General features: G+C 45.7%; 1 protein-coding gene across 2 annotated transcripts in view; it reads right to left on the reverse strand.

Annotated features, from left to right (window-relative positions):
* Window positions 1-27,787, reverse strand: part of prr5l (proline rich 5 like) — a 64,429-nt gene that overhangs the window by 15,765 nt on the left and 20,877 nt on the right. The window contains exon 1 of one of the 2 annotated variants that reach the window (XM_046357831.1): window positions 6,440-6,747. The exons of the other annotated variant lie outside the window; for it this stretch is intronic. The gene's annotated coding sequence lies outside the window, so the exon portion shown is untranslated. Of the gene's footprint in view, window positions 1-6,439; window positions 6,748-27,787 lie in introns of those variants that run through there. 2 annotated transcript variants of the gene reach the window in all.

Here is a 27,787-nt window from a genome sequence, read left to right on the forward strand (position 1 = left end):
GATCCAAGAAGAAATCAGAGTGAGGGTTTGTGGGGCACTCTGCAACATCGCCCTAATTGAGACTAGGGTAGTGGGCAATATGAATGTATACTTTCAAAATACATCCATAAATACAATGTTTATCACAGATCTGTAGATGACTGGATAGGGGATGTTAGTAGTAGGGCAATTCTATGGTAACAGAATAACACTGAAATACTTTTAAATTGAAAACAAATTATGCCAAACAAAAACCTTTGACTCCAAAGTCAAAGAAACCAGACAAATCTATGCACAAGGAATTGTGCTATACGGTACTGTACCAAACTCTACTCTACTGTATTGTACTGACCTATACTCCACATTTCTTTACCATACTGTACCAAACTCTACTCTACTGTATTATATTGTACTGACCTATTCATTTCTTTACCGTAGATGTAGCGTCATTGCTTGTAGACGCAGTTTTTTGTTAGGCTGGGTGAATGTTAGAAACTACTATTTTAGATCAGCACATTAGAGATTTTCTATTTATCCAGCTCTCATTCTCTTTGAATCAGCACCTGTGCTCTATTTCCACAGGCTTGGTATCACCAACACTGGATGTTACCTTACCTCTTTGACTAAGTACTTACAACCTTCAGTGACATTCTAAAGATCTAATGCCTTCCCTAATCAGCAGTAGGAGTTACTAGTAAGGTCATTATTTTCAGCGAGGAGTGTCACACACACAAGCAGGCCTTAGGCTGCAATGACTGTCAGCTTAGTGTCACCCATCTTTACTGTACTTTCCTATAAAGGTGCATCAAACTGATGCAACTTGGACTCATGGGTAGACGTAACATGGTAAACGTAAATATGTCTCCCTCCACTTGGTATGATATGTTACATTTCGTATGGTATGTATACATTTGTGGAGGTCCATCTTCCATCTTGTATAATATAATATGTCTTCTAGGCAGAGTTGCCAAGAAAAAGCCATATCTCAGACTGGCCAATAAAAAGAAAAGACTAAGATGGACAAAAGAACACAGACAATGGACAGAGGAACTCTGCCTAGTCGGCCAGCATCCCAGTCTCCTCTTCACTGTTGACGTTGAGACTGGTGTTTGCGGGTACTATTTAATGAAGCTGCAAGTTGAGGACTTGTGAGGCGTCTGTTTCTCAAACTAGACACTAATGTACTAATTGTCCGCTTGCTCAGTTGTGCACCAGGGCCCTCCACTCCTCTTTATATTCTGGTTAGATACAGAATTACACAGCATTGTAGCAGTAGTACACAGCATTGTACGAGATCTTGTACGAGATCTTCAGTACCTGGGCAATTTCTTGCAGAGTAACAAGAACAGACTGACGAGTTTCAGAAGAAAGGTCTTTGTTTCCGGCAATTTTGAGCCTGTAATCGAACCCACAAATGCTGATGCTGCAGATACTCAACTAGACTAAAGGCCAGTTTTATTGCTTCTTTAATCAGCAGAACAGTTTTCAGCTGTGCTAACATAATTGCAAAAGGGTTTTCTAATGATCAATTAGCCTTTTAAAATGATTAGCCTTTTAAAATAATACACTTGAATTAGCTAACACAACGTGCCATTGGAACACAGGAATGATGGTTGCTGATAATGGGCCTGTGTGCGCATGTAGATATTCCATTAAAAAATCTGCCAAAATCTGCCATTTCCAGCTACAATAGTCATTTACAACATTAACGATGTCTACACTGTATTTCTGATCAATTTGATATTATTTTAATGGACAAAAAAATATACTTTTCTTTCAAAAACAAGGACATTTCTAAGTGACCCCAAACTTTTGAAAGGTAGTGTATTTGTTAATAATTCCAATTTGTTGTGGCTAACATTAGTTAGGTTCCTAACATTAGTTAGGTGGCTAACGTTAAATACACTAGGGGTTACGGGTTAAGGCTAGGAGTTAGGTTAAAGGGTAAGGTTAGGGGAAGGGTTGGCTAACAGAGGTCGACCGATTAATCGCCATGGCCGAATAATTAGGGCTGATTTTTCATAACAATCAGTAATCAGCATTTCTGGACACCGATTATGGCCGATTACATTGCAATCCATGAGGAGACTGCATGGCAGACTGACCACCTGTTGCACGAGTGCAGCATCAAAATAACCTAGTGGCTACAAGGAGCCAAGGTAAGTTTCTAGCTAGCATTAAACTTATGTTATAAAAAACAATCAATCTTAACATAATCACTAATGAACTGCACATGGTTGATGATATTACTAGGTTGACTAGCTTGTCCTGTGTTGCATATAATCATTGCGGTGCCTGTTAATTTATGATTGAATCACAGCCTACTTCAACTTTGCCAAACGGGTGATGATTTAACAAAAGAGCATTCATGAAAAAAGCACACTCGTTGCACAAATGTACCTTACCGTAAGCATCAATGCCTTTCTTAAAATCAATACACAAGTATATATTTTTTAAACCTGTATATTTAGTTCAAAGAAATTCATGTTAGCTTGGCAATATTAACTAGGGAAATTGTGTCACTTCTCTGCGTTCATTGCAAGCAGAGTCAGGGTATATGCAGACGTTTGGGCCACCTGGCTCGTTGCGAACTGTGTGAAGACAATTTCTTCCAAACAAAGACCGTAATTAATTTGCCAGAATTTTACATAATTATGGCGTACCATTGTAACAGCAATATTTAGACTTAGGGTTGCCACCCGTTCGATACAATACAGAACGGTTCGGTATTTCACTGAAAGAATAAACGTTTTGTTTTCGAAATTATAGTTTCCAGATTTTACCATATTAATGACCTAAGGCTCGTATTTCTGTGTGTTATTATATTATAATTAAGTCTATGATTTGATAGAGCAGTCTGACTGAGCGGTGGTAGGCAGCAGCAGGCTCGTAAGCATTCATTCAAACAGCACTTTATTGCATTTGCCAGCAGCTCTTAGCAATGCTTGAAGCACAGCACCGTTTATGACTTCAAGCCTATCAACTCCTGAGATTAAGCTGGCAATACTATAGTCCCTATAAGAACATCCAATAGTCAAAGGTATATGAAATACAAATGGTATAGAGAGAAATAGTCCTATAATATCTACAACCTAAAACTTCTTATCTGGGAATATTGAATATTCATGCTAAAAAGGAACCACCAGCTTTCATATGTTCTCATGTTCTGAGCAAAGAACTTAAACATTAGCTTTTTTACACGGCACATATTGCACTTTTACTTTCTTCTCCAACACTGTGTTTTTGCATTATCTAAACCAAATTGAACATGTTTCGCCATTTTTTTAGACTAAATTGATTTTATTTATGTATTATATTAAGATAAAATAAGTGTTCATTGTTCATTCAGTATTGTTGTAATTGTCATATACATACATACATACATACATACATACATACATACATACATACATACATACATACATACATACATACATACATACATACATACATACATACATACATACATACATACATACATACATACATACATACATACATACATACATACATACATATAAATTAAAAATCGGGCCATTAATCGGTACCGGTTTTTTTTGGCCCTCCAATAATCGGTATCGGTGTTGAAAAATCATAATCGGTCGACCTCTAGCTAACATACTAAGTACACTGAACAAAAATATAAATGCAACTTGCAACAATTTTCCTGAGTTACGGTTCATATAAGGAAATTAGTCAATTGAAATAAATTCATGAAGCCCAAATCTATGGATTTCACGACTGGGCAATTTATGCACACAATTTGAGCCATGGGAGGGCATAGGCCCACCCACATGGGAGCCAGGCCCACACACTGGGGAGCCCGATCCGGCCAATCAGAATTCATTTTTCCCACAAAAGGGCTTTATTAAAAACATAAATACTACTCAGTTTCATCATCTGTCCAGGTGGCTGATCTCAGACGATCCTGCAGGTGAAGAAGCTGGATGTGAAGGTCCTGGGCTGGCATGGTTACACGTGGTCTGCGTTTGCACCCCTTCTGAAAAAACCTACACTCGATCCCTCCGATGTCAACAACTACAGACCAGTATCCCTTCTTTCTTTTCTCTCCAAAACTCTTGAACGTGCCGTCCTTGGCCAGCTCTCCCGCTATCTCTCTCAGAATGACCTTCTTGATCCAAATCAGTCAGGTTTCAAGACTAGTCATTCAACTGAGACTGCTCTTCTCTGTATCACGGATGCGCTCCGCACCGCTAAAGCTAACTCTCTCTCCTCTGCTCTCATCCTTCTAGACCTATCGGCTGCCTTCGACACTGTGAACCATCAGATCCTCCTCTCCACTCTCTCCGAGTTGGGCATCTCCGGCGCGGCCCACGCTTGGATTGCGTCCTACCTGACAGGTCGCTCCTACCAGGTGGCGTGGCGAGAATCTGTCTCCTCACCACGCGCTCTCACCACTGGTGTCCCCCAGGGCTCTGTTCTAGGCCCTCTCCTATTCTCGCTATACACCAAGTCACTTGGCTCTGTCATAACCTCACATGGTCTCTCCTATCATTGCTATGCAGACGACACACAATTAATCTTCTCCTTTCCCCCTTCTGATGACCAGGTGGCGAATCGCATCTCTGCATGTCTGGCAGACATATCAGTGTGGATGACGGATCACCACCTCAAGCTGAACCTCGGCAAGACGGAGCTGCTCTTCCTCCCGGGGAAGGACTGCCCGTTCCATGATCTCGCCATCACGGTTGACAACTCCATTGTGTCCTCCTCCCAGAGCGCTAAGAACCTTGGCGTGATCCTGGACAACACCCTGTCGTTCTCAACTAACATCAAGGCGGTGGCCCGTTCCTGTAGGTTCATGCTCTACAACATCCGCAGAGTACGACCCTGCCTCACACAGGAAGCGGAGCAGGTCCTAATCCAGGCACTTGTCATCTCCCGTCTGGATTACTGCAACTCGCTGTTGGCTGGGCTCCCTGCCTGTGCCATTAAACCCCTACAACTAATCCAGAACGCCGCAGCCCGTCTGGTGTTCAACCTTCCCAAGTTCTCTCACGTCACCCCGCTCCTCCGCTCTCTCCACTGGCTTCCAGTTGAAGCTCGCATCCGCTACAAGACCATGGTGCTTGCCTACGGAGCTGTGAGGGGAACGGCACCTCAGTACCTCCAGGCTCTGATCAGGCCCTACACCCAAACAAGGGCATTGCGTTCATCCACCTCTGGCCTGCTCGCCTCCCTACCACTGAGGAAGTACAGTTCCCGCTCAGCCCAGTCAAAACTGTTCGCTGCTCTGGCCCCCCAATGGTGGAACAAACTCCCTCACGACGCCAGGACAGCGGAGTCAATCACCACCTTCCGGAGACACCTGAAACCCCACCTCTTTAAGGAATACCTAGGATAGGATAAAGTAATCCTTCTCACCCCCCCCCCTTTTAAGATTTAGATGCACTATTGTAAAGTGACTGTTCCACTGGTTGTCATAAGGTGAATGCACCAATTTGTAAGTCGCTCTGGATAAGAGCGTCTGCTAAATGACTTAAATGTAATGTAAATGTAAATGTTTGTGAGGCCGGTTGAACATACTGCCAAATTCTCTAAAATTACGTTGGAGGTGGATTATGGTAGAGAAATTAACATTAAATTAGTTTCAGTCTTGCTGTCAGTATGCCAATTGCACACTCCTTCAAAAGGAGGAGACATCTGTGGCATTGTATTATGTGACATAACTGCACATTTTAGAGTGGGCTTTAATTGTACCCAGCACAAGGAGAACCTGTGTAATGATCATGTTGTTTAATCAGCTTCTTGATATGCCACACCTGTCAGGTGGAAAGGAACATTTCTTACAAACAGGGATGTAATGATATTTGTGCACACAATTTGAGAGAAATACGTTTTTTATGCATATGGAACATTTCTGTGATCTTTTACTACAGTTCATGAAACATGGGACCAACATTTTACATTTATATTTTTCGTCAGTATAGTTGCAAAGTAGCTAAAAAGTAGTAAGTAGCTCCAAAGTTGTTAATAAGCTAAAATACTAAAGTTGTCCGTGATGAGATTCGACACGCAACCTTTGGGTTGCTAAATATTAGCTATTTTTTAAATACCAAACATAGCATATTTTAGTAATTTGGTTGTCCGGGATTTACATTTACTATGTCACTATTAGTCTATGAGAACAGGCTGAACCACCAAGGAGTAACGGGCAGCATGCTCAGTCCTGCAAAATTCAGTTTGGAGATGTTATTCAATGGTTTGAGTTCATTTTCTACATATGTATGCAGTTTTTTACTGCCGTCTAGACGTTCACTGACACTGACACACACTCATTTGAGAAGAAACTTCAAGATGGCAAATCAGAATCTCGAGAAGTTGAAAGGCAGAAAACATATTAGAAGTGTGACTGTCAACGTGAATATTTATCTTTAGAAGTAGGCTGGGCTAATTTGAATACATTTTGTAAACAAACATATTTTAAAGCGTATCTTACCTTTTACAAGCTCACTTCAACTACTCTTCAATTGCCGTGTGTCTTGCGCACAGCGGCGACCTTGTGGCGACAATTTCAAATTCGTGTATAAAGCATGTGTAGCCTATACCCCTTTGAACTAGCGAATTATGAAATTCAACCAATTGAAAGGTCCTTGGGTTTTAGTCTCGTCGTCTAATAATTTATTTGCTACATCTGCTACTTTCTACTGCGAAGTATCGGACGACGCTCGCGTTTACAAGTGTGACTTTCATCAATACACATCTATAGAGTTCGTTCATTCTCTGGTGGTGCCTGCCCCTCCTCCCCGACACCGATTGTTACGGAATACTTAACCGTTTCAATATTTATGAAGTGATCACCACTCTCTGTAAGCGGAAGCATTTTAACGGTTTATTATAGCCTATAATACAGTTATGTGCGTTGTCGCAGAATTGATAGGGAGTTTTTAGGAAATGGTCGTCTTTAATACAATATTGACTTTCACTAAATTCAACAATAAAAGCATAGGCCTAGATGCTTCACAAGAACTGTGTTGGAACTATTGCACACTGCACAGTATACTATTTTGTACCTAACTACTAGCATTGTAATTTGTATAATATATTATATCAAATTATACTATTCATTACACAAGCCAACTGCAGGCTTCATCTAAGATTAATGAAGTCAGGTACTGACTTGTCACACATTTAGTGTGAAGAAATGCAATTTCGCCTACCAATATCATTTCAATGTATAGTCCTACAAACCCACAGTTCTAAACCCTCTACTATCACCATACATGTTGATGCAACTAGTCCTGCACATATCATATTTTTTCAATCCATTATTATTGTGCAATCCTAAAAGGTAAACATTTAAACTTCAAAGTGTTGTGATTTTGATAAGAGTAAAATGAAACCGGGTGATATAAGATCAATCCATTTTTCCACCCTGACCAAACAATACATCCCTTGATTCTCTCAAAATAACCTTCTACCTGACAGCTACTTGACAGTTTAACATGTAAACGTGAAGTTCGAGACTCATGAACGTGCTCAAGAAAGTCAAAAACCCCACTGAGGGAATCATCATGTTGATTGTCAATCAAGAAAAAGGATCAGGCTAAAATGAATTGGACAGTGCTGATCCTTTATAATCACTTAAGCAAGAGCCTTATTTGGTCTACAGAGGGTCAAACCAGTGCCACATTTGAATAGTTAAGGTAGAGCACAAAAATGGTCAACACAACATCAAATCAAATTGTATTTGTTACATGCGCCGAATATATGCTTCCGGGTTGGAGCGAGTGGTCGCATCGGCACTTCGCTCCCGCAGGTAGTATAACTTTTTCATTACATTTCATTATAGCACAACGGTTTGATTTGTGTAATCTTAGCAATTTCTTCTCAGCTAGCTACATAGCCGTCTTTGTATCAAAGATAATTGCGTAATTATCGTATTTCGCCGTCCTAACGTAGTCTTCACTAGCCAGCTAGCTAACGTCCACTGATTAGCTGCACTGGAGAAACTACACTCAACTGAACGACTTGATTAGTGTAGTGTTAGCTAGCTACATAGCTGTCTTTGCTGTCTTCGTATCTTCGTATCCAAGATAATTGTGTAGTTTAGGTTTAGAGGGTGTAGTCTTAGAGTGATTATCTTAATTTACCGAGGTTAGCTAGCCAGCTATTTGTCGTCCTTAACGTAGGAGACTCTGCTAGCTAGCCAACAGCTAGCCGACAGCTAGCCAACGTCTACCGAATAGACTCACAACACCGTCACATTCACAGGTAGTATAACATTTTAATTTCATTTCATTACAGTACAACGGTTTGATTTGTTTGATCGTAGCTAGCTACATAGCTAGCTACATAGCCGTCTTTGTATCAAAGATAATTGTGTAGTCTAGAGCGATTTTCTAGGTTAGCTAGCCAGCTATTGTCGTTCTTTTAACGCAACGTAACGTAAACAACACTACTAGCTAGCCAGCTAGCCCCCGAATAGCAGCACTGCAGAAACTATTACACTCAACGGAATGACTTGATTAGTGTAGTGTCAACAACGCACCCACTGCCAGCTAGCCTACTTCAGCAGTACTGTATCATTTTAATCATTTTAGTCAATAAGATTCTTGCTACGTAAGCTTAACTTTCTGAACATTCGAGACGTGTAGTCCACTTGTCATTCCAATCTCCTTTGCATTAGCGTAGCCTCTTCTGTAGCCTGTCAACTATGTGTCTGTTTATCCCTGTTCTCTCCTCTCTGCACAGACCATAAAAACGCTCCACACCGCGTGGCCGCGGCCACCCTAATCTGGTGGTCCCAGCGCGCACGACCCACGTGGAGTTCCAGGTCTCCGGTAGCCTCTGGAACTGCCGATCTGCGGTCAACAAGGCAGAGTTCATCTCAGCCTATGCCTCCCTCCAGTCCCTCGACTTCTTGGCACTGACGGAAACATGGATCACCACAGACAACACTGCTACTCCTACTGCTCTCTCTTCGTCCGCCCACGTGTTCTCGCACACCCCGAGAGCTTCTGGTCAGCGGGGTGGTGGCACCAGGATCCTCATCTCTCCCAAGTGGTCATTCTCTCTTTCTCCCCTTACCCATCTGTCTATCGCCTCCTTTGAATTCCATGCTGTCACAGTTACCAGCCCTTTCAAGCTTAACATCCTTATCATTTATCGCCCTCCAGGTTCCCTCGGAGAGTTCATCAATGAGCTTGATGCCTTGATAAGCTCCTTTCCTGAGGACGGCTCACCTCTCACAGTTCTGGGCGACTTTAACCTCCCCACGTCTACCTTTGACTCATTCCTCTCTGCCTCCTTCTTTCCACTCCTCTCCTCTTTTGACCTCACCCTCTCACCTTCCCCCTACTCACAAGGCAGGCAATACGCTCGACCTCATCTTTACTAGATGTTGTTCTTCCACTAACCTCATTGCAACTCCCCTCCAAGTCTCCGACCACTACCTTGTATCCTTTTCCCTCTCGCTCTCATCCAACACCTCCCACACTGCCCCTACTCGGATGGTATCGCGCCGTCCCAACCTTCGCTCTCTCTCCCCCGCTACTCTCTCCTCTTCCATCCTATCATCTCTTCCCTCCGCTCAAACCTTCTCCAACCTATCTCCTGATTCTGCCTCCTCAACCCTCCTCTCCTCCCTCTCTGCATCCTTTGACTCTCTATGTCCCCTATCCTCCAGGCCGGCTCGGTCCTCCCCTCCCGCTCCGTGGCTCGATGACTCATTGCGAGCTCACAGAACAGGGCTCCGGGCAGCCGAGCGGAAATGGAGGAAAACTCGCCTCCCTGCGGACCTGGCATCCTTTCACTCCCTCCTCTCTACATTTTCCTCCTCTGTCTCTGCTGCTAAAGCCACTTTCTACCATGCTAAATTCCAAGCATCTGCATCTAACCCTAGGAAGCTCTTTGCCACCGTCTCCTCCCTCCTGAATTCTCCTCCCCCTCCCCCCCTTCCTCCCTCTCTGCAGATGACTTCGTCAACCATTTTGAAAAGGTCGACGACATCCGATCCTCATTTGCTAAGTCAAACGACACCGCTGGTTCTGCTCACACTGCCCTACCCTGTGCTCTGACCTCTTTCTCCCCTCTCTCTCCAGATGAAATCTCGCGTCTTGTGACGGCCGGCCGCCCAACAACCTGCCCGCTTGACCCTATCCCCTCCTCTCTTCTCCAGACAATTTCCGGAGACCTTCTCCCTTACCTCACCTCACTCATCAACTCATCCCTGACCGCTGGCTACGTCCCTTCCGTCTTCAAGAGAGCGAGAGTTGCACCCCTTCTGAATAAACCTACACTCGATCCCTCCGATGTCAACAATTACAGACCAGTATCCCTTCTTTCTTTTCTCTCCAAAACTCTTGAACGTGCCGTCCTTGGCCAGCTCTCCAGCTATCTCTCTCTGAATGACCTTCTTGATCCAAATCAGTCAGGTTTCAAGACTAGTCATTCAACTGAGACTGCTCTCCTCTGTATCACGGAGGCGCTCCGCACTGCTAAAGCTAACTCTCTCTCCTCTGCTCTCATCCTTCTAGATCTATCGGCTGCCTTCGATTACTGTGAACCATCAGATCCTCCTCTCCACCCTCTCCGAGTTGGGCATCTCCGGCGCGGCCCACGCTTGGATTGCGTCCTACCTGACAGGTCGCTCCTACCAGGTGGCGTGGCGAGAATCTGTCTCCTCACCACGCGCTCTCACCACTGGTGTCCCCCAGGGCTCTGTTCTAGGCCCTCTCCTATTCTCGCTATACACCAAGTCACTTGGCTCTGTCATAACCTCACATGGTCTCTCCTATCATTGCTATGCAGACGACACACAATTAATCTTCTCCTTTCCCCCTTCTGATGACCAGGTGGCGAATCGCATCTCTGCATGTCTGGCAGACATATCAGTGTGGATGACGGATCACCACCTCAAGCTGAACCTCGGCAAGACGGAGCTGCTCTTCCTCCCGGGGAAGGACTGCCCGTTCCATGATCTCGCCATCACGGTTGACAACTCCATTGTGTCCTCCTCCCAGAGCGCCAAGAACCTTGGCGTGATCCTGGACAACACCCTGTCGTTCTCAACCAACATCAAGGCGGTGGCCCGTTCCTGTAGGTTCATGCTCTACAACATCCGCAGAGTACGACCCTGCCTCACACAGGAAGCGGCGCAGGTCCTAATCCAGGCACTTGTCATCTCCCGTCTGGATTACTGCAACTCGCTGTTGGCTGGGCTCCCTGCCTGTGCCATTAAACCCCTTCAACTCATCCAGAACACCGCAGCCCGTCTGGTGTTCAACCTTCCCAAGTTCTCTCACGTCACCCCGCTCCTCCGTTCTCTCCACTGGCTTCCAGTTGAAGCTCGCATCCGCTACAAGACCATGGTGCTTGCCTACGGAGCTGTGAGGGGAACGGCACCTCAGTACCTCCAGGCTCTGATCAGGCCCTACACCCAAACAAGGGCACTGCGTTCATCCACCTCTGGCCTGCTCGCCTCCCTACCACTGAGGAAGTCCAGCTCCCGCTCAGCCCAGTCAAAACTGTTCGCTGATCTGGCCCCCCAATGGTGGAACAAACTCCCTCATGACGCCAGGGCAGCGGAGTCAATCACCACCTTCCGGGGACACCTGAAACCCCACCTCTTTAAGGAATACCTAGGATAGGATAAGTAATCCCTCTCACCCCCCCCCTTTAAGATTTAGATGCACTATTGTAAAGTGACTGTTCCACTGGATGTCATAAGGTGAATGCACCAATTTGTAAGTCGCTCTGGATAAGAGCGTCTGCTAAATGACTTAAATGTAAATGTAAATATAAACAGGTGTAGACCTTACAGTGAAAAATAACCAATAATTAAAGAGCAACAGTAAAATAACTATAACGAGGCTATATACAGGGGATATGGGTACAGGGTAAATGTGCGGGGGCACTGGTTAGTTGAGGTAGTATGGACATGCACATTCATAGACAAAAGTTTTGAGAATGACACAGATATGAATTTCCACAGTTTGCTGCCTCAGTGTCTTTAGATATTTTTTGTCAGATGTTACTATGGAATACTGATGTATAATTACAAGCATTTCATAAGTGTCAAAGGCTTTTATTGACAATTACGTGAGGTTGATGCAGAGTCCATATTTGCAGTGTTGACACTTCTTTTTTCAAGACCTCTGCAATCCGCCCTGGCATGCTGTCAATTAACTTCTGGGCCACATTAGGATGTGATGGCAGCCCATTCTTGCATAATCAATGCTTGGAGTTTGTCAGAAGTTGTGGGTTTTTGTTTGTCCACCCACCTCTTGAGGATTGACCACAAGTTCTCAATGGGATTAAGGTCTGGGTAGTTTCCTGGCCATGGACCCAAAATATCGATGTTTTGTTCCCCGAGCCATTTAGTTATCACTTTTGCCTTATGGCAAGGTGCTCCACTATGCTGGAAAAGGTATTGTTCGTCACCAAACTGTTCCTGGATGGGAGAAGTTGCTCTCAGAGGATGTGTTGGTACCATTCTTTATTCATGGTTGTGTTCTTTGGCAAAATTGTGAGTGAGCCCACTCCCTTGGCTGAGAAGCAACCCCACACATGAATGGTCTCAGGATGCTTCACTGTTTGCATGACACAGGACTGATGGTAGCGCTCACCTTGTCTTCTCCGGACAAGCTTTTGTCCGGGTGCCCCAAAAAAATCGGAAAGGGGATTCATCAGAGAAAATGACTGTACCCCAGTCCTCAGCAGTCTAATCCCTGTACCTTTTGCAGAATATCAGTTTGTCCCTGATGTTTTTCCTGGAGAGAAGTGGCTTCTTTGCTGCCCTTCTTGACACCAGGCCATCCTCCAAAAGTCTTCGCCTCACTGTGCGTGCAGCTGCACTCACACCTGCCTGCTGCCATTCCTGAGCAAGCTCTGTACTGGTGGTGCCCCGATCCTGCAGCTGAATAAACTTTAGGAGGTGGTCCTGGCGCTTGCTGGACTTTCTTGGGCGCCCTAAAGCATTCTTCACAACAATTGAACCGCTCTCCTTGAAGTTCTTGATGATCCGATAAATGGTTGATTTAGGTGCAATCTTACTGGCAGCAATATCCTTGCCAATATCCATGCCTGTGAAGCCTTTTTTTGTGCAAAACAATGATGACGGCATGTGTTTCCTTGCAGTTAACCATGATTGACAGAGGAAGAACAATGATTCCAAGAACCACCCTCCTTTTGAAGCTTCCAGTCTGTTATTCGAACTCAATCAGCATGACAGAGTGATCTCCAGCCTTGTCCTCGTCAACACTCACATCTGTGTTAATGAGAGAATCACTGACAGGATGTCAGCTGGTCCTTTTGTGGCACGGTTGAAATGCAGTGGATTCAGTTCATTTGCATGGCAAAGAGGGACTTTGCAATTAATTGCAATTCATCTGATCGCTCTTCATAACATTCTGGAGTATACGCAAATTGCCATCATACAAACTAATATGTGTCATTCTTAAAACCTTTGGCCACAACTGTAGGTAAAGTTATTAAAGTGTCTATGCATAGATAATAACAAAGTAGCGGGAGCGTAAGGGGGGGGGGGGCAGTGCAAGTAGTCCGGGTAGCCATTTGATAGATATAGATATTCAGAAGTCTTGGGGCTAGAAGTTGTTTAGAAGTCTCTTGGACCTAGACATGGCGCTCCAGTACCGCTTGCTGTGCGGTAACCGAGCGAACAGTCTATGACTAGGGTGGCTGGAGTCTTCGACAATTTTTAGGGCCTTACTCTGACACCGCCTGGTATAGAGGTCCTGGATGGAAGGAAGTTTGGCCCCAGTGATGTACTTGGCCGTACGCACTACCCTCTTTAGTGCCTTGCGGTCGGTAGCTGAGCAGTTGCCATACCAGGCAGTGATGCAACCCTCCAGGATGCTCTCAATGGTGCAGCTGTATAACCTTTTGAGGATCTGAGGTCGGTAGTCATTTTGGCAGGTTAGCTTAGTGTTCTTGGACACAGGGACTATGGTGGTTTTCTTGAAACATGTTTTTATTACAGACTCAGACACGGCGAGGTTGAAAATGCCAGTGAAGACACTTGCCAATTGGTCAGCGCATGCTCGGAGTACACACCCTGGTAATCTGACTGGCCTTCTGAAAATTGACCTGTTTAAAGGTCTTACTCACAATCGGCTGCGGAGAGAGTGATCACACAGTCTTCCGGAACAACTGATGCTCTCATGCATGTTTTAGTGTTACTTGCATCGAATAGGGCATAGAAGTAATTTAGCTCATCTGGTAGGCTCGTGTCACTGGGCAGTTCTAGGTTGTGCTTCCCTTTGTAGTCTGTAATAGTTTGCAAGCCTGGTCACATCCGACAAGCGTTGGAGCAGTGTAGTACGATTCGATCTTAGTCCTGTGTTGACGCTTTGCCTGTTTGATGGTTCATTGGAGGGCATAGCGGGATTTCTTATAAGCTTCTGGGTTAGAGTCCGGTTCCTTGAAAGCGGCAGCTCTACCCTTTAGATCTGTGCGGATATTGCCTGTAATCCATGGCTTCTGGTTGGTATATGTAGGTACAGTCACTGTGGGGACGACGTCATCACTGCACTTATTGATGAAGCCAGTGACTGATGTGGTGTACTCCTCAATGCCATCGAAAGAATCCCTGAACATATTCCAGTCTGTGCTAACAAAACAGTCCCTTTGCTTAGCATCTGCTTCATCTTCATCACTTTTTTATTGACATAGGCCTAATGCCTGCACTCTGTTCACTAAAATGTTTTGAACTAAAACATATTCCGACCTACCACCCTTCAAACACATATCCCAACCAACCAAAATTATTTTAATTGCAAGATACTGTATCTGTTACGTGTGCTCACTCTCTGGCCTCTAGGTCACCAGGCTGCTCGATAAGGCGCACACCTGTCACCATCGTTACGCGCATTAGCGCATAATGACACTCACCAGGACTCCATCACCTCCTTGATTACCTGCCCAATATATGTCACTCCCCTTGGTTCCTTCCCCAGGCATCATTGTTTCTGTTCTTATGTATTGGCGTACTGCCATGTGCTAGTGTCATGTTCTTGGTTTTGTTATTTTATTAAAACATTTCATCTGCACCTGCTTCCGTCTCACCGCCCAGTCATTGCAGTATCTAAGACTTTATACACTTTTCCCAAATGTATCATATCTGTAATAATTTTCGAAATATTTATCTGTATAAGAAAGAAAACATAATTTCAATAGATATCCTTACATGGTATGTTATATACATCCTCCTATGTCTGATCGAAAATGGGCTAAATCCGACTCATGAAAGGTCCAGCTGCCAAATAATTTGACCTGTTCAGATGCCGAAAATCATTGTGCTTCTTCACATGCAGGTGACATATCTGAGCATACATTTGCACCATATTCAATAGTAGACTATACAAGGCACGGAAAGGCAAACATTGTCATATTTAATCCAAGTTGCTATTTCCAAAGCACATCTCTGCAATTTCTGTTTTAAAAATTCAGAATAGCAAATCCAGAGCTCCAATCACTATACGTTTTCTGTAAAGATGCAAACATAGTCCAATCCTGGTAAAAAAAAAGTATTTTATTTCATTAACAGAACATAAAAGTTGCACACCCTCAATATCCCTGCCTGTCCTGTATGTTAAGCTGGATAGGTGTTGATTGGCTCTTTAGCGGCGGTCCCTCGCAGTCCAGACCCAACGTCGTCTGTAAGCCACTCCAAACTGTCAATGCATGAATTAAGAATAAAAAAGTGTAGATATTGCAAGAAAATATTGTTATTTCACCTAGCAATACCACAAGGTACCCACTCTAACTGCTTCATTTATGATGAGGAAACTGGAACAAGCTAGCTAGCTAGATAGATAGCTAGCTAACTTGCAACTTGGCTATCTTATATCAAGGAGTAATTCAAAACACGCCTAAACTTTTTTAAACTGTATTTCATATTGAGCATGTGCTGAAAACATATCAAGATCTGGATTTGGACCTCAGCCAAGAGAAGCATTTCTGGAATCAATAGTGCTTATCTTGAATGTACTGAGAAAACACAGATATTGTCACATCCTGACCTTAGTTCCTTTTTTATGTCTCTATTTTAGGTTGGTCAGGGCGTGAGTTAGGGTGGACATTCTATGTTTTGTTTTTGTGTTTATATTTCTATGTGTTTGGCCTAGTATGGCTCCCAATCAGAAGCAGCTGTCAATCGTTGTCTCTGATTGAGAGCCATACTTAGGTAGCCTATTTTCCCACTTTTGAGTTGTGGGTGGTTATTTTCCGTTTCAGTCTTTTCACCATACGGGACTGTTTCAATGTAATAAATATGACGAACACTTACCACGCTGCATATTGGTCCAATATTTCATACTCCTCAGACGAAGAGGAGAATCGTTACAGATATGCAATGAATACAGTCAGTATTTGTCAACATGAATAGAGAAAATAGGATGTTGCATATCTCAAGTCCATATCCAGCCATAGGAAATGTCTATGTGTGATATTCGGAATAATCCCAATTGAAATCAAATAATGGCAGGGGAAAAATGTCCACGTTAGCTACCCCCTGTGAAACTGTGATACAGCTGCCCAGTGGGAAGCACCCATAGAGAATGATAGAGGCCTCTAGTTGCCAAAAGTCCATTTTAGCATGGGCAGCTCTATTGACAGCTTCCACCACGCTTCCATGCTGTCACAGACGCTATAATGGCACAGAGACCTACAGCACCCGATGTCACAGGAACGCCAAATAGATCAACAACCACCCAAGCCACTGCCTGTTTACCCCGCTATCATCCAGAAGGCGAGATCAGTACAGGTGCATCAAAGCTGGGACAGATACTGAAAAAACAAATTCTTTCTCAAGGCCATCAGACTGTTAAATAGCCATCACTAGCACCTTACAGTCTACCCTATATACATAGACTTGAAATCACTGGCCACTTTAATAAATGGAACACTAGTCACTTTAATAACGTCCATATTTTGCATTACACATGTCATATGTAAATACTGTATTCTATTCTAATGTATTTTAGTCTATGAGGCTCCGGCATTGCTAGTCATTCGCACTCATTGAGCATCCCAATCAGCTACACAAAACGGTCTTGAGTGGCAACAAATCTGCCCAATTACCAGATTTTCTTTCCATACACCCACTCCTTTTAACACCTCGACTCGCCAAAACTCCGATCACCATATTGGGCAGTTACCCATACCAAAGATGGTGAATAAATGAAGATAGTTCACTCATGCGTTTTACCATTAAAAAAAAGGTAACTTCCAGTCTACATATATACCAATGTATAAGTGTCAGTGTCTGGTCTGGTCGTCTTTGACTTTCATTGATCCAGAAAAAAACTGATTGGGGTGTCTCGTTTCCTTTTCCATCTCTGATAGCAGGTATCACTGAATATGTAATTTTCCTGAATAATGTAGGTTATGTTCCTTTGCTCAGTCAGTGGATTGCATATTTTGTCGCAATTGCCCCTCGCTCACATGCCTGCCTCACCGGGGTCAACTTTAGAGATTCCTGTTTTTCTTCAGTCAAAAGACTACAATACCCACAAGTCTGTTGACGACCAAAGCAGCCATGACTGCAGTTATTTAACATAGAAGTCAACCTATTTCCTGTAGTTTCAAAATGATTAAACGTTCTGTAGCTCAGTTGGTAGAGCATGGTGCTTGTAACGCCAGAGTAGTGGGTTTGATCCCCGGGACCACCCATACGTAGAATGTATGCACACATGACTGTAAGTCGCTTTGGATAAAAGCGTCTGCTAAATGGCATATATTATTATTATTATATTATTTATTTTCATAAACACACCCAGTCATAATCTTCCCTTTCAGTCAGTCAACTTCAGTACAAAATACTATAGGGAGATGCACTGTTGTGACTTCAGTTGAAGGATGTACAATCAGGCCATTGAAATCCGCACCTCGCTCGAAGTCCAGCCTTCCATGGGTGATAAGGGTGAAGCTCTGATTCATTCCTTCAATTATTCCACTCTTCACCATGGTGTGAACAGGAACGATTCACGCTTCTAAAACAAACTGCTATTTGTGCTGAAGTTTGTACTTTTTCTCATACGTTTTCAATTTGTTTTTCAAATTAATTAAATTTTTTACTTCACCTTTATTTAACCAGGTAGACCAGTTGAGAACAAGTTCTCATTTACAACTGTGACCTGGCCAAGATAAATCAAAGAATTGCGACACAAACAACAACACAAAGTTACACATGGAATAAACAAGCGTACAGTCAATAACACAATAGAAAAAATCAATAATAATAAGTCGATATACTGTACAGTGTGTGCAAATGGCGTGAGGATGTAAGGCAATAAATAGGCCATAGTAGCAAAGTAATTACAGATAGCTCAGATAGCTGATGTTTAAAGTTAGTGAGGGAAATATTAGTCTCCAACTTCAGCGATTTTTGCAATTCGTTCCAGTCATTGGCAGCAGAGAACTGGATGGCGGCCAAAGGAGGTGTTCGCATTGGAGATGACCAGTGAGATATACCTGCTGGAGCGCGTGCTATGGGTGGGTGTTGTTATCGTGACCAGTGAGCTGAGATAAGGTGGAGCTTGACCTAGCATAGACTTATAGATGACCTGGAGCCAGTGGGTCTGGTGATGAATATGAAGCAAGGGCCAGCCGACGAGAGCATACAGGTCACAGTGTTGTGTGGGATATGTTTCAGCATTGGCCAGAACCCCTCTCTCCACTGGGATTCTCTGCCTCTAACCCTGTTGCAGGTGTTGAGTTACTGGCTTACTGGTGCTCTTCCATGCCGTCCCTGGGAGGGGTGCGTCACTTGAGTGGGTTGTGTCATTGACGTGATATTCCTGTCTGGGTTGGTGCCCCCCTTGGGTTGTGCCGTGGCAGAGATCTTTGTGGGCTATACTCGACCTTGTCTCAGGATGGTAAGTTGGTGGTTGAAGATTTCCCTCTAGTGGTGTGGGGGCTGTGCTTTGGAAAAGTGGGTGGGGTTATATCCTGCCTGTTTGGCCCTGTCCAGGGGTATCGTCGGATGGGGCCACAGTGTCTCCATACCACTCCTGTCTCAGCCTCCAGTATTTATGCTGCAGTAGTTTATGTGTCGGGGGGCTAGGGCCAGTCTGTTATTTCTGGAGTATTTCTCCTATCTTAACCGGTGTCCTGTTTGAATTTAAGTATACTCTCTCTAACTCTTTCTTTCTTTCTTTTTTCTTTCTTTCTTTCTTTCTTTCTTTCTTTCTTTCTTTCTTTCTCTCTCGGAGGACCTGAGCCCTAAGACCATGCCTCAGGATGATCTAACCTGATGACTCCTTGCTGTCCCCAGTCCAACTGGCCGTGCTGCTGCTCCAGTTTCAACTGTTCTGCCTGCGTCTATGGAACCCTGACCTGTTCACCGGACGTGCTACCTGTCCCAGACCTACTGTTTTCAACTCTCTAGAGACAGCAGGAGTGGTAGAGATACTCTGAATGATCGGCTATGAAAAGCCAACTGACATTTACTCCTGAGGTGCTGACCTGTGGCACCCTCGACATCCACTGTGATTAGTATTATTTGACCCTGTTGGTCACCTATGAACATTTGAACATCTTGGCCATGTTCTGCACTTTGAGATATCAGCTGATGTAAGGGCCGAGACGACCGAGACGATGATGGCTAAGCCGAGTTCGGGGTCAAGTTCATGCCCCCAGTCATGCGGTTATAGCATTTCTCACGGTTTACTCACAATTTATTTGTAGTTTGTCGCGGATTGGAACAGAAGTTACCTAAGGCAACTTCCTTTTCTCGGATGCCGGTACCTCGGTTGGGACCGAGGGGCAGGAAGTGGAGAGAGACTTGGGGCTGTGGTCGGAACAGGTGGAACTAGCATCCCAACAGTGGGAGACTTCTGGTTACATATATGGCTCAAGTTCGGATGATGGCTTGGGGTGCATTTCAAACTCAAAGTAGACAGCCTTCGGCCCTAAACCCTCAGCCCTTGAATGATGTTTCACATCGTCACCTTCGATTGTACCTTAAATTTCCCTTGCCCAAGCAAGGGAGAGTGATGATCGGAGAGGAATCATCCTTAGTGGAAATCTTGAAGTTGAGCTTAAAAACAACCAACCTAAAGCTATTAATGTACCTAGGAAGCTAACGTATCTATGCATCACTCCTCTCAGGTAGCTAGCTACAGTTACCTATAGCTGGCTAGCTAGTTTTATATTTTGGTCATTTATTCCAATAAACTTCAGAATACCCAAAAATATGTTTATGAATCTAGCTACGTTTTATAGACTCCTCATTACCAGACTAAGCCAATTTGCCAACGCTTAAACCAGTGTTTAAATCTTTTTTTAGCAACCTAGCTCCATACTTTTTCCTGACATGCTGAAAATGCAGCATTGTTGTTGATTAAATTTGGCACTTCGCGGCCAGCAGAGTTTCACATATGAATGCAGTTTGTATTGAATTGTGGGTTATATCAACCCCGCAAGTCAAAGTTGTTCACTCGCTCCCTCAAGCTAATTCAAGGGGGTGTCACGATCGTTAGAATAACTGGACCAAAGCGCAGCGTGATCTTGGTTCCACATCTTTTATTTCTAAGTGAACCTCACAGCAAAAGAAAAATATTAAATCTCAAAACGAAACGTGAAGCTAACAATGGTGCTAACAGGCAACTATCCATAGACAAGATCCCACAAAGCACAAAGGGGAAATGGCTGCCTAAATATGATCCCCAATCAGAGACAACGACAAACAGCCTGGTATGGTTCTCAATCAGAGGCAGCTGTCGATCGTTGTCTCTGATTGAGAATCATACTTAGGTAGCCTGTTTTTGTTATGCAGGTGAGTGAGGACCCAAAAGCGACTTAACAGAAACTGAGTTTATTTAAGTCCAAACAGAAAATAACATAATCCTGAATCCTTAACAGGAAATGTCCAAACGGGGATAACAGAAATCCTCTAGTTGTAGAGGGGAATAGCAGGATAAGCGGCCACAGACTGCAGGTCCCTTCGGGTAGGCGCGGGCCGTAGCTGACAGAGACACCTGCTCACACGCAGCATCTGATGAAGGCAAAACACGACAGGACGGAACAAGAACACAGCAACAGCAAACAAGAATCCGACAAGGACAGAGGCAGAAACCGAGAGAGAAATAGGGACCTAATCAGAGGGCAAAATAGGGGACAGGTGTGAAAGAGTAAATGAGGTCGTTAGGAGAATGAGGAACAGCTGGGAGCAGGAACGGAACGATAGAGAGAGAGAGGGATAGAGAGAGGGAAAGAACCTAATAAGACCAGCAGGGGGAAACGAATAGAAGAGAAAGCACAGGGACAAGACATGACAATATATGACAATACATGACAGTACCCCCCCACTCACCGAGCGCCTCCTGGCGCACTCGAGGAGGAACCCTGGCGGCAACGGAGGAAATCATCGATCAACGAACGGTCCAGCACGTCCCGAGATGGAACCCAACTCCTCTCCTCAGGACCGTACCCCTCCCAATCCACTAAGTACTGGTGACCACGTCCCCGAGAACGCATGTCCATAATCTTCCGGACCCTGTAGATAGGTGCGCCCTCGACAAGGACGGGGGGGAGACGAACGGGGGCGCGAAGAAAAGGCTTGACACAGGAGACATGGAAGACTGGGTGGACGCGACGAAGATGTCGCGGAAGAAGAAGTCGCACTGCGACAGGATTAACGACCTGAGAAATACGGAACGGACCAATGAACCGCGGGGTCAACTTGCGAGAAGCTGTCGTAAGGGGAAGGTTACGAGTGGAAAGCCATACTCTCTGACCGCGACAATACCTAGGACTCTTAGTCCTACGCTTATTGGCGGCTCTCACAGTCTGCGCCCTATAACGGCAAAGTGCAGACCTGACCCTCTTCCAGGTGTGCTAACAACGTTGGACAAAAGCCTGAGCGGAGGGAACGCTGGACTCGGCGAGCTGGGACGAGAACAGAGGGGGCTGGTACCCAAGGCTACTCTGAAATGGAGATAGCCCGGTCGCAGACGAAGGAAGCGAGTTGTGAGCGTATTCTGCCCAGGGGAGCTGTTCAGCCCAAGACGCAGGGTTTCGAAAGGAAAGACTGCGTAAGATGCGACCAATAGTCTGATTGGCCCGTTCTGCTTGACCGTTAGACTGGGGATGAAAACCGGAAGAGAGACTGACGGAAGCCCCAATCAAACGACAAAACTCTCTCCAAAACTGAGACGTGAATTGCGGACCTCTGTCCGAAACGGCGTCTAACGGAAGGCCATGAATTCTGAACACATTCTCAATGATGATTTGTGCCGTCTCTTTAGCGGAAGGAAGCTTAGCGAGGGGAATAAAATGAGCCGCCTTAGAGAACCTATCGACAACCGTTAGAATAACAGTCTTCCCCGCTGACGAAGGCAGACCGGTAATAAAGTCTAAGGCGATGTGAGACCATGGTCGAGAGGGGATGGAAAGCGGTCTGAGACGACCGGCAGGAGGAGAGTTACCTGACTTAGTCTGCGCGCAGTCCGAACAAGCAGCCACGAAACGGCGCGTGTCACGCTCCTGAGTAGGCCACCAAAACCGCTGGCGAATAGAAGCAAGCGTGCCCCGAACGCCGGTGTGGCCAGCTAACTTGGCAGAGTGAGCCCACTGAAGAACGGCCAGACGAGTAGAAACGGGAACGAAAAGAAGGTTACTAGGACAAGCGCGTGGCGACGGAGTGTGAGTGAGTGCTTGCTTTACCTGTCTCTCAAGTCCCCAGACAGTCAACCCGACAACACGCCCCTCAGGGTGAATCCCCTCGTGGTCGGTAGAGGCTACAGAAGAACTGAAGAGACGGGATAAAGCATCAGGCTTGGTGTTCTTAGTGCCCGGACGATAAGAAATCACGAACTCGAAACGAGCGAAAAACAACGCCCAACGAGCTTGACGCGCATTGAGTCGTTTGGCAGAACGGATGTACTCAAGATTCTTATGGTCAGTCCAAACGACAAAAGGAACGGTCGCCCCCTCCAACCACTGTCGCCATTCGCCTAGGGCTAAGCGGATGGCGAGCAGTTCGCGGTTTCCCACATCATAGTTACGTTCCGACGGCGACAGGCGATGAGAAAAATACGCGCAAGGATGGACCTTATCGTCAGAATGGGAGCGCTGGGACAGAATGGCTCCCATGCCCACCTCTGACGCGTCAACCTCGACAATGAATTGTTTAGTGACGTCAGGAGTAACAAGGATAGGAGCGGATGTAAAACGCTTCTTGAGGAGATCAAAAGCTCCCTGGGCGGAAACGGACCACTTAAAGCACGTCTTGACAGAAGTAAGGGCTGTGAGAGGAGCTGCCACTGGACCGAAATTCCGAATTAAACGCCGATAGAAATTCGCGAAACCGAGAAAGCGCTGCAACTCGACACGTGACTTAGGAACGGGCCAATCGCTGACAGCATGGACCTTAGCGGGATCCATCTGAATGCCTTCAGCGGAAATAACAGAACCGAGAAATGTGACGGAGGAGACATGAAAAGCGCACTTCTCAGCCTTCACATAAAGACAATTCTCTAAAAGGCGCTGGAGAACACGTCGAACGTGCTGAACATGAATCTGGAGTGACGGTGAAAAAATCAGGATATCGTCAAGGTAAACGAAAACAAAGATGTTCAGCATGTCTCTCAGTACATCATTCACTAATGCCTGAAAGACAGCTGGAGCGTTAGCGAGACCGAACGGCAGAACCCGGTATTCAAAATGCCCTAACGGAGTGTTAAACGCCGTTTTCCACTCGTCCCCCTCCCTGATGCGCACGAGATGGTAAGCGTTACGAAGGTCCAACTTAGTAAAAAACCTGGCTCCCTGCAGAATCTCAAAGGCTGACGACATAAGGGGAAGTGGATAACGATTCTTAACCGTTATGTCATTCAGCCCTCGATAATCCACGCAGGAGCGCAGGGTACCGTCCTTTTTCTTAACAAAAAAACCCCCCGCTCCGGCGGGAGAGGAAGAAGGCACAACGGTACCGGCGTCGAGAGCAACAGACAGATAATCTTCGAGAGCCTTACGTTCGGGAGCCGACAGAGAGTATAGTCTACCCCGGGGGGGAGTGGTCCCCGGAAGGAGATCAATACTACAATCATACGACCGATGAGGATGAAGGGAGGTGGCCCTGGACCGACTGAAGACCGTTCGCAGATCATGATATTCCTCCGGCACCCCTGTCAAATCACCAGGTTCCTCCTGTGAAGAGGGGACAGAAGAAACAGGAGGGATAGCAGACATTAAACATTTCACATGACAAGAAACGTTCCAGGATAGGATATAATTACTAGACCAATTAATAGAAGGATTATGACACACTAGCCAGGGATGACCCAAAACAACAGGTGTAAAAGGTGAACGAAAAATCAAAAAATAAATGGTCTCACTATGGTTACCAGATACTGTGAGGGTTAAAGGTAGTGTTTCACATAATATACTGGGGAGAGGACTACCATCCAAGGCGAACATGGCCGTGGGCTCCCCTAACTGTCTGAGAGGAATGTCATGTTCCCGAGCCCAGGCTTCGTCCATAAAACAGCCCTCAGCCCCAGAGTCGATCAAGGCACTGCAGGAAGCAGCCGAACCGGTCCAGCGTAGATGGACCGACAAGGTAGTACAGGATCTTGATGGAGAGACCTGAGTAGTAGCGCTCACCAGTAGCCCTCCGCTTACTGATGAGCTCTGGCTTTTACTGGACATGAAATGACAAAATGTCCAGCGGAACCGCAATAGAGACAGAGGCGGTTAGTGATTCTCCGTTCCCTCTCCTTAGTCGAGATGCGAATACCCCCCAGCTGCATGGGCTCAACACCTGAGCCAGTGGGGGGAGATGGTAGTGATGCGGAGAGGGGGGACACTGTTAATGCGAGCTCTCTTCCACGAGCTCGGTGACAAAGATCTACCCGTTGTTCTATGCGGATGGCGATTTCAATCAAAGAATCCACGCTGGAAGGAACCTCCCGGGAGAGAATCTCATCCTTAACTTCAGCGTGGAGTCCCTCCAGAAAACGAGCGAGCAACGCCGGCTCGTTCCAGTCACTGGAGGCAGCAAGAGTGCGAAACTCTATAGAGTAATCCGTTATGGATCGATCACCTTGACATAGGGAAGCCAGGGCCCTGGAAGCCTCCTTCCCAAAAACTGAACGATCAAAAACCCGTATCATCTCCTCTTTAAAGTTCTGATACTCGTTAGTACACTCAGCCCTTGCCTCCCAGATAGCCGTGCCCCACTCACGAGCCCGTCCAGTAAGGAGAGATATGACGTAGGCGATACGAGCTCTACCCCTTGAGTATGTGTTGGGCTGGAGAGAGAACACAATATCACACTGGGTGAGAAACGAGCGGCATTCAGTGGGCTGCCCAGAGTAACACGGTGGGTTATTAATTCTGGGTTCCGGAGACTCGGAAGCCCGGGAAGTAGCTGGTGGATCGAGACGGAGATTGTGAAACAGTTTAGAGAGGTCGGAGACCTGAGCGGCCAGGGTCTCAACGGCATGCCGAGCAGCAGACAATTCCTGCTCATGTCTGCCGAGCATCGCTCCCTGGATCTCGACGGCAGAGTTGCGAGGATCCGTAGTCGCTGGGTCCATTCGCGGTCGGATTCTTCTGTTATGCAGGTGAGTGAGGACCCAAAAGCGACTTAACAGAAACTGAGTTTATTTAAGTCCAAACAGAAAATAACATAATCCTGAATCCTTAACAGGAAATGTCCAAACGGGGATAACAGAAATCCTCTAGTTGTAGAGGGGAATAGCAGGATAAGCGTCCACAGACTGCAGGTCCCTTCGGGTAGGCGCGGGCCGTAGCTGACAGAGACACCTGCTCACACGCAGCATCTGATGAAGGCAAAACACGACAGGACGGAACAAGAACACAGCAACAGCAAACAAGAATCCGACAAGGACAGAGGCAGAAACCGAGAGAGAAATAGAGACCTAATCAGAGGGCAAAATAGGGGACAGGTGTGAAAGAGTAAACAAGGTCGTTAGGAGAATGAGGAACAGCTGGGAGCAGGAACGGAACATAGAGAGAGAGAGGGATAGAGAGAGGGAAAGAACCTAATAAGACCAGCAGGGGGAAACGAATAGAAGAGAAAGCACAGGGACAAGACATGACAATATATGACAATACATGACAGTTTTCCCCATTTTGGTTGTGGGTGATTATTTTCTGTGTCTGTGTTTTCCACACGGAACTGTTTTTCGTTTTCATTTTGTGTAGTGTTCAGTTTTAATTAAAAATATGACGAACACTTACCGCGCTGCGTATTGGTCCGATCCTTCTTAATCCTCCTCAGAAGAGGAGGACGAAAACCGTTACAGAATCACCCAACCCAACTCATGCCCTGACCAAACTAACACAAAGACATAATAATGGAACTAAGGTCAGAACGTGACAACTCTGTTACTGGTGATATCTATCCTTTGTTTAGCAAGCCTATTTCAGAATTTAATTTAGTTAACACTATCTCAAATGGTGGCTCACAATGTTTAGAATTTTTGGTTTAGGTTGATGGAGTTTAGGTTCACAGCTAGCTAGCTAATATCAGCAAATGTGCTAATCTCTCTTCACCTACCATCTTCACCAACAACCACTCCTTACCCTCCTCCATACCATTGCATGCCTGTTTTTATCAATGATGTATAGAAACCCTGGATTGCTGATACTATGTATTGGCTATTGAGAGGCGTTGAATAACTCTGCAGTAGGAGCAGTTCTCCATAGGAATGAATGGAATTCAACAGTATTTCAATTCAATGTTAAGGACAAAATTACATTTACATTTAAGTCATCTAGCAGACGCTCTTATCCAGAGCGACTTACAAATTGGTGCATTCACCTTATGACATCCAGTGGAACAGTCACTTTACAATAGTGCATCTAAATCTTAAAGGGGGGGGGTGAGAGGGAATACTTATCCTATCCTAGGTATTCCTTAAAGAGGTGGGGTTTCAGGTGTCTCCGGAAGGTGGTGATTGACTCCACTGTCCTGGCGTCGTGAGGGAGTTTGTTCCACCATTGGGGGGCCAGAGCAGCGAACAGTTTTGACTGGGCTGAGCGGGAGCTGTACTTCCTCAGTGGTAGGGAGGCGAGCAGGCCAGAGGTGGATGAACGCAGTGCCCTTGTTTGGGTGTAGGGCCTGATCAGAGCCTGGAGGTACTGAGGTGCCGTTCCCCTCACAGCTCCGTAGGCAAGCACCATGGTCTTGTAGCGGATGCGAGCTTCAACTGGAAGCCAGTGGAGAGAACGGAGGAGCGGGGTGACGTGAGAGAACTTGGGAAGGTTGAACACCAGACGGGCTGCGGCGTTCTGGATGAGTTGAAGGGGTTTAATGGCACAGGCAGGGAGCCCAGCCAACAGCGAGTTGCAGTAATCCAGACGGGAGATGACAAGTGCCTGGATTAGGACCTGCGCCGCTTCCTGTGTGAGGCAGGGTCGTACTCTGCGGATGTTGTAGAGCATGAACCTACAGGAACGGGCCACCGCCTTGATGTTGGTTGAGAACGACAGGGTGTTGTCCAGGATCACACCAAGGTTCTTAGCGCTCTGGGAGGAGGACACAATGGAGTTGTCAACCGTGATGGCGAGATCATGGAACGGGCAGTCCTTCCCCGGGAGGAAGAGCAGCTCCGTCTTGCCGAGGTTCAGCTTGAGGTGGTGATCCGTCATCCACACTGATATGTCTGCCAGACATGCAGAGATGCGATTCGCCACCTGGTCATCAGAAGGGGGAAAGGAGAAGATTAGTTGTGTGTCGTCTGCATAGCAATGATAGGAGAGACCATGTGAGGTTATGACAGAGCCAAGTGACTTGGTGTATAGCGAGAATAGGAGAGGGCCTAGAACAGAGCCCTGGGGGACACCAGTGGTG

The sequence above is a fragment of the Oncorhynchus gorbuscha genome, linkage group LG01, assembly GCF_021184085.1.
Source record: "Oncorhynchus gorbuscha isolate QuinsamMale2020 ecotype Even-year linkage group LG01, OgorEven_v1.0, whole genome shotgun sequence".
Classification (NCBI taxonomy): domain Eukaryota; kingdom Metazoa; phylum Chordata; class Actinopteri; order Salmoniformes; family Salmonidae; genus Oncorhynchus; species Oncorhynchus gorbuscha.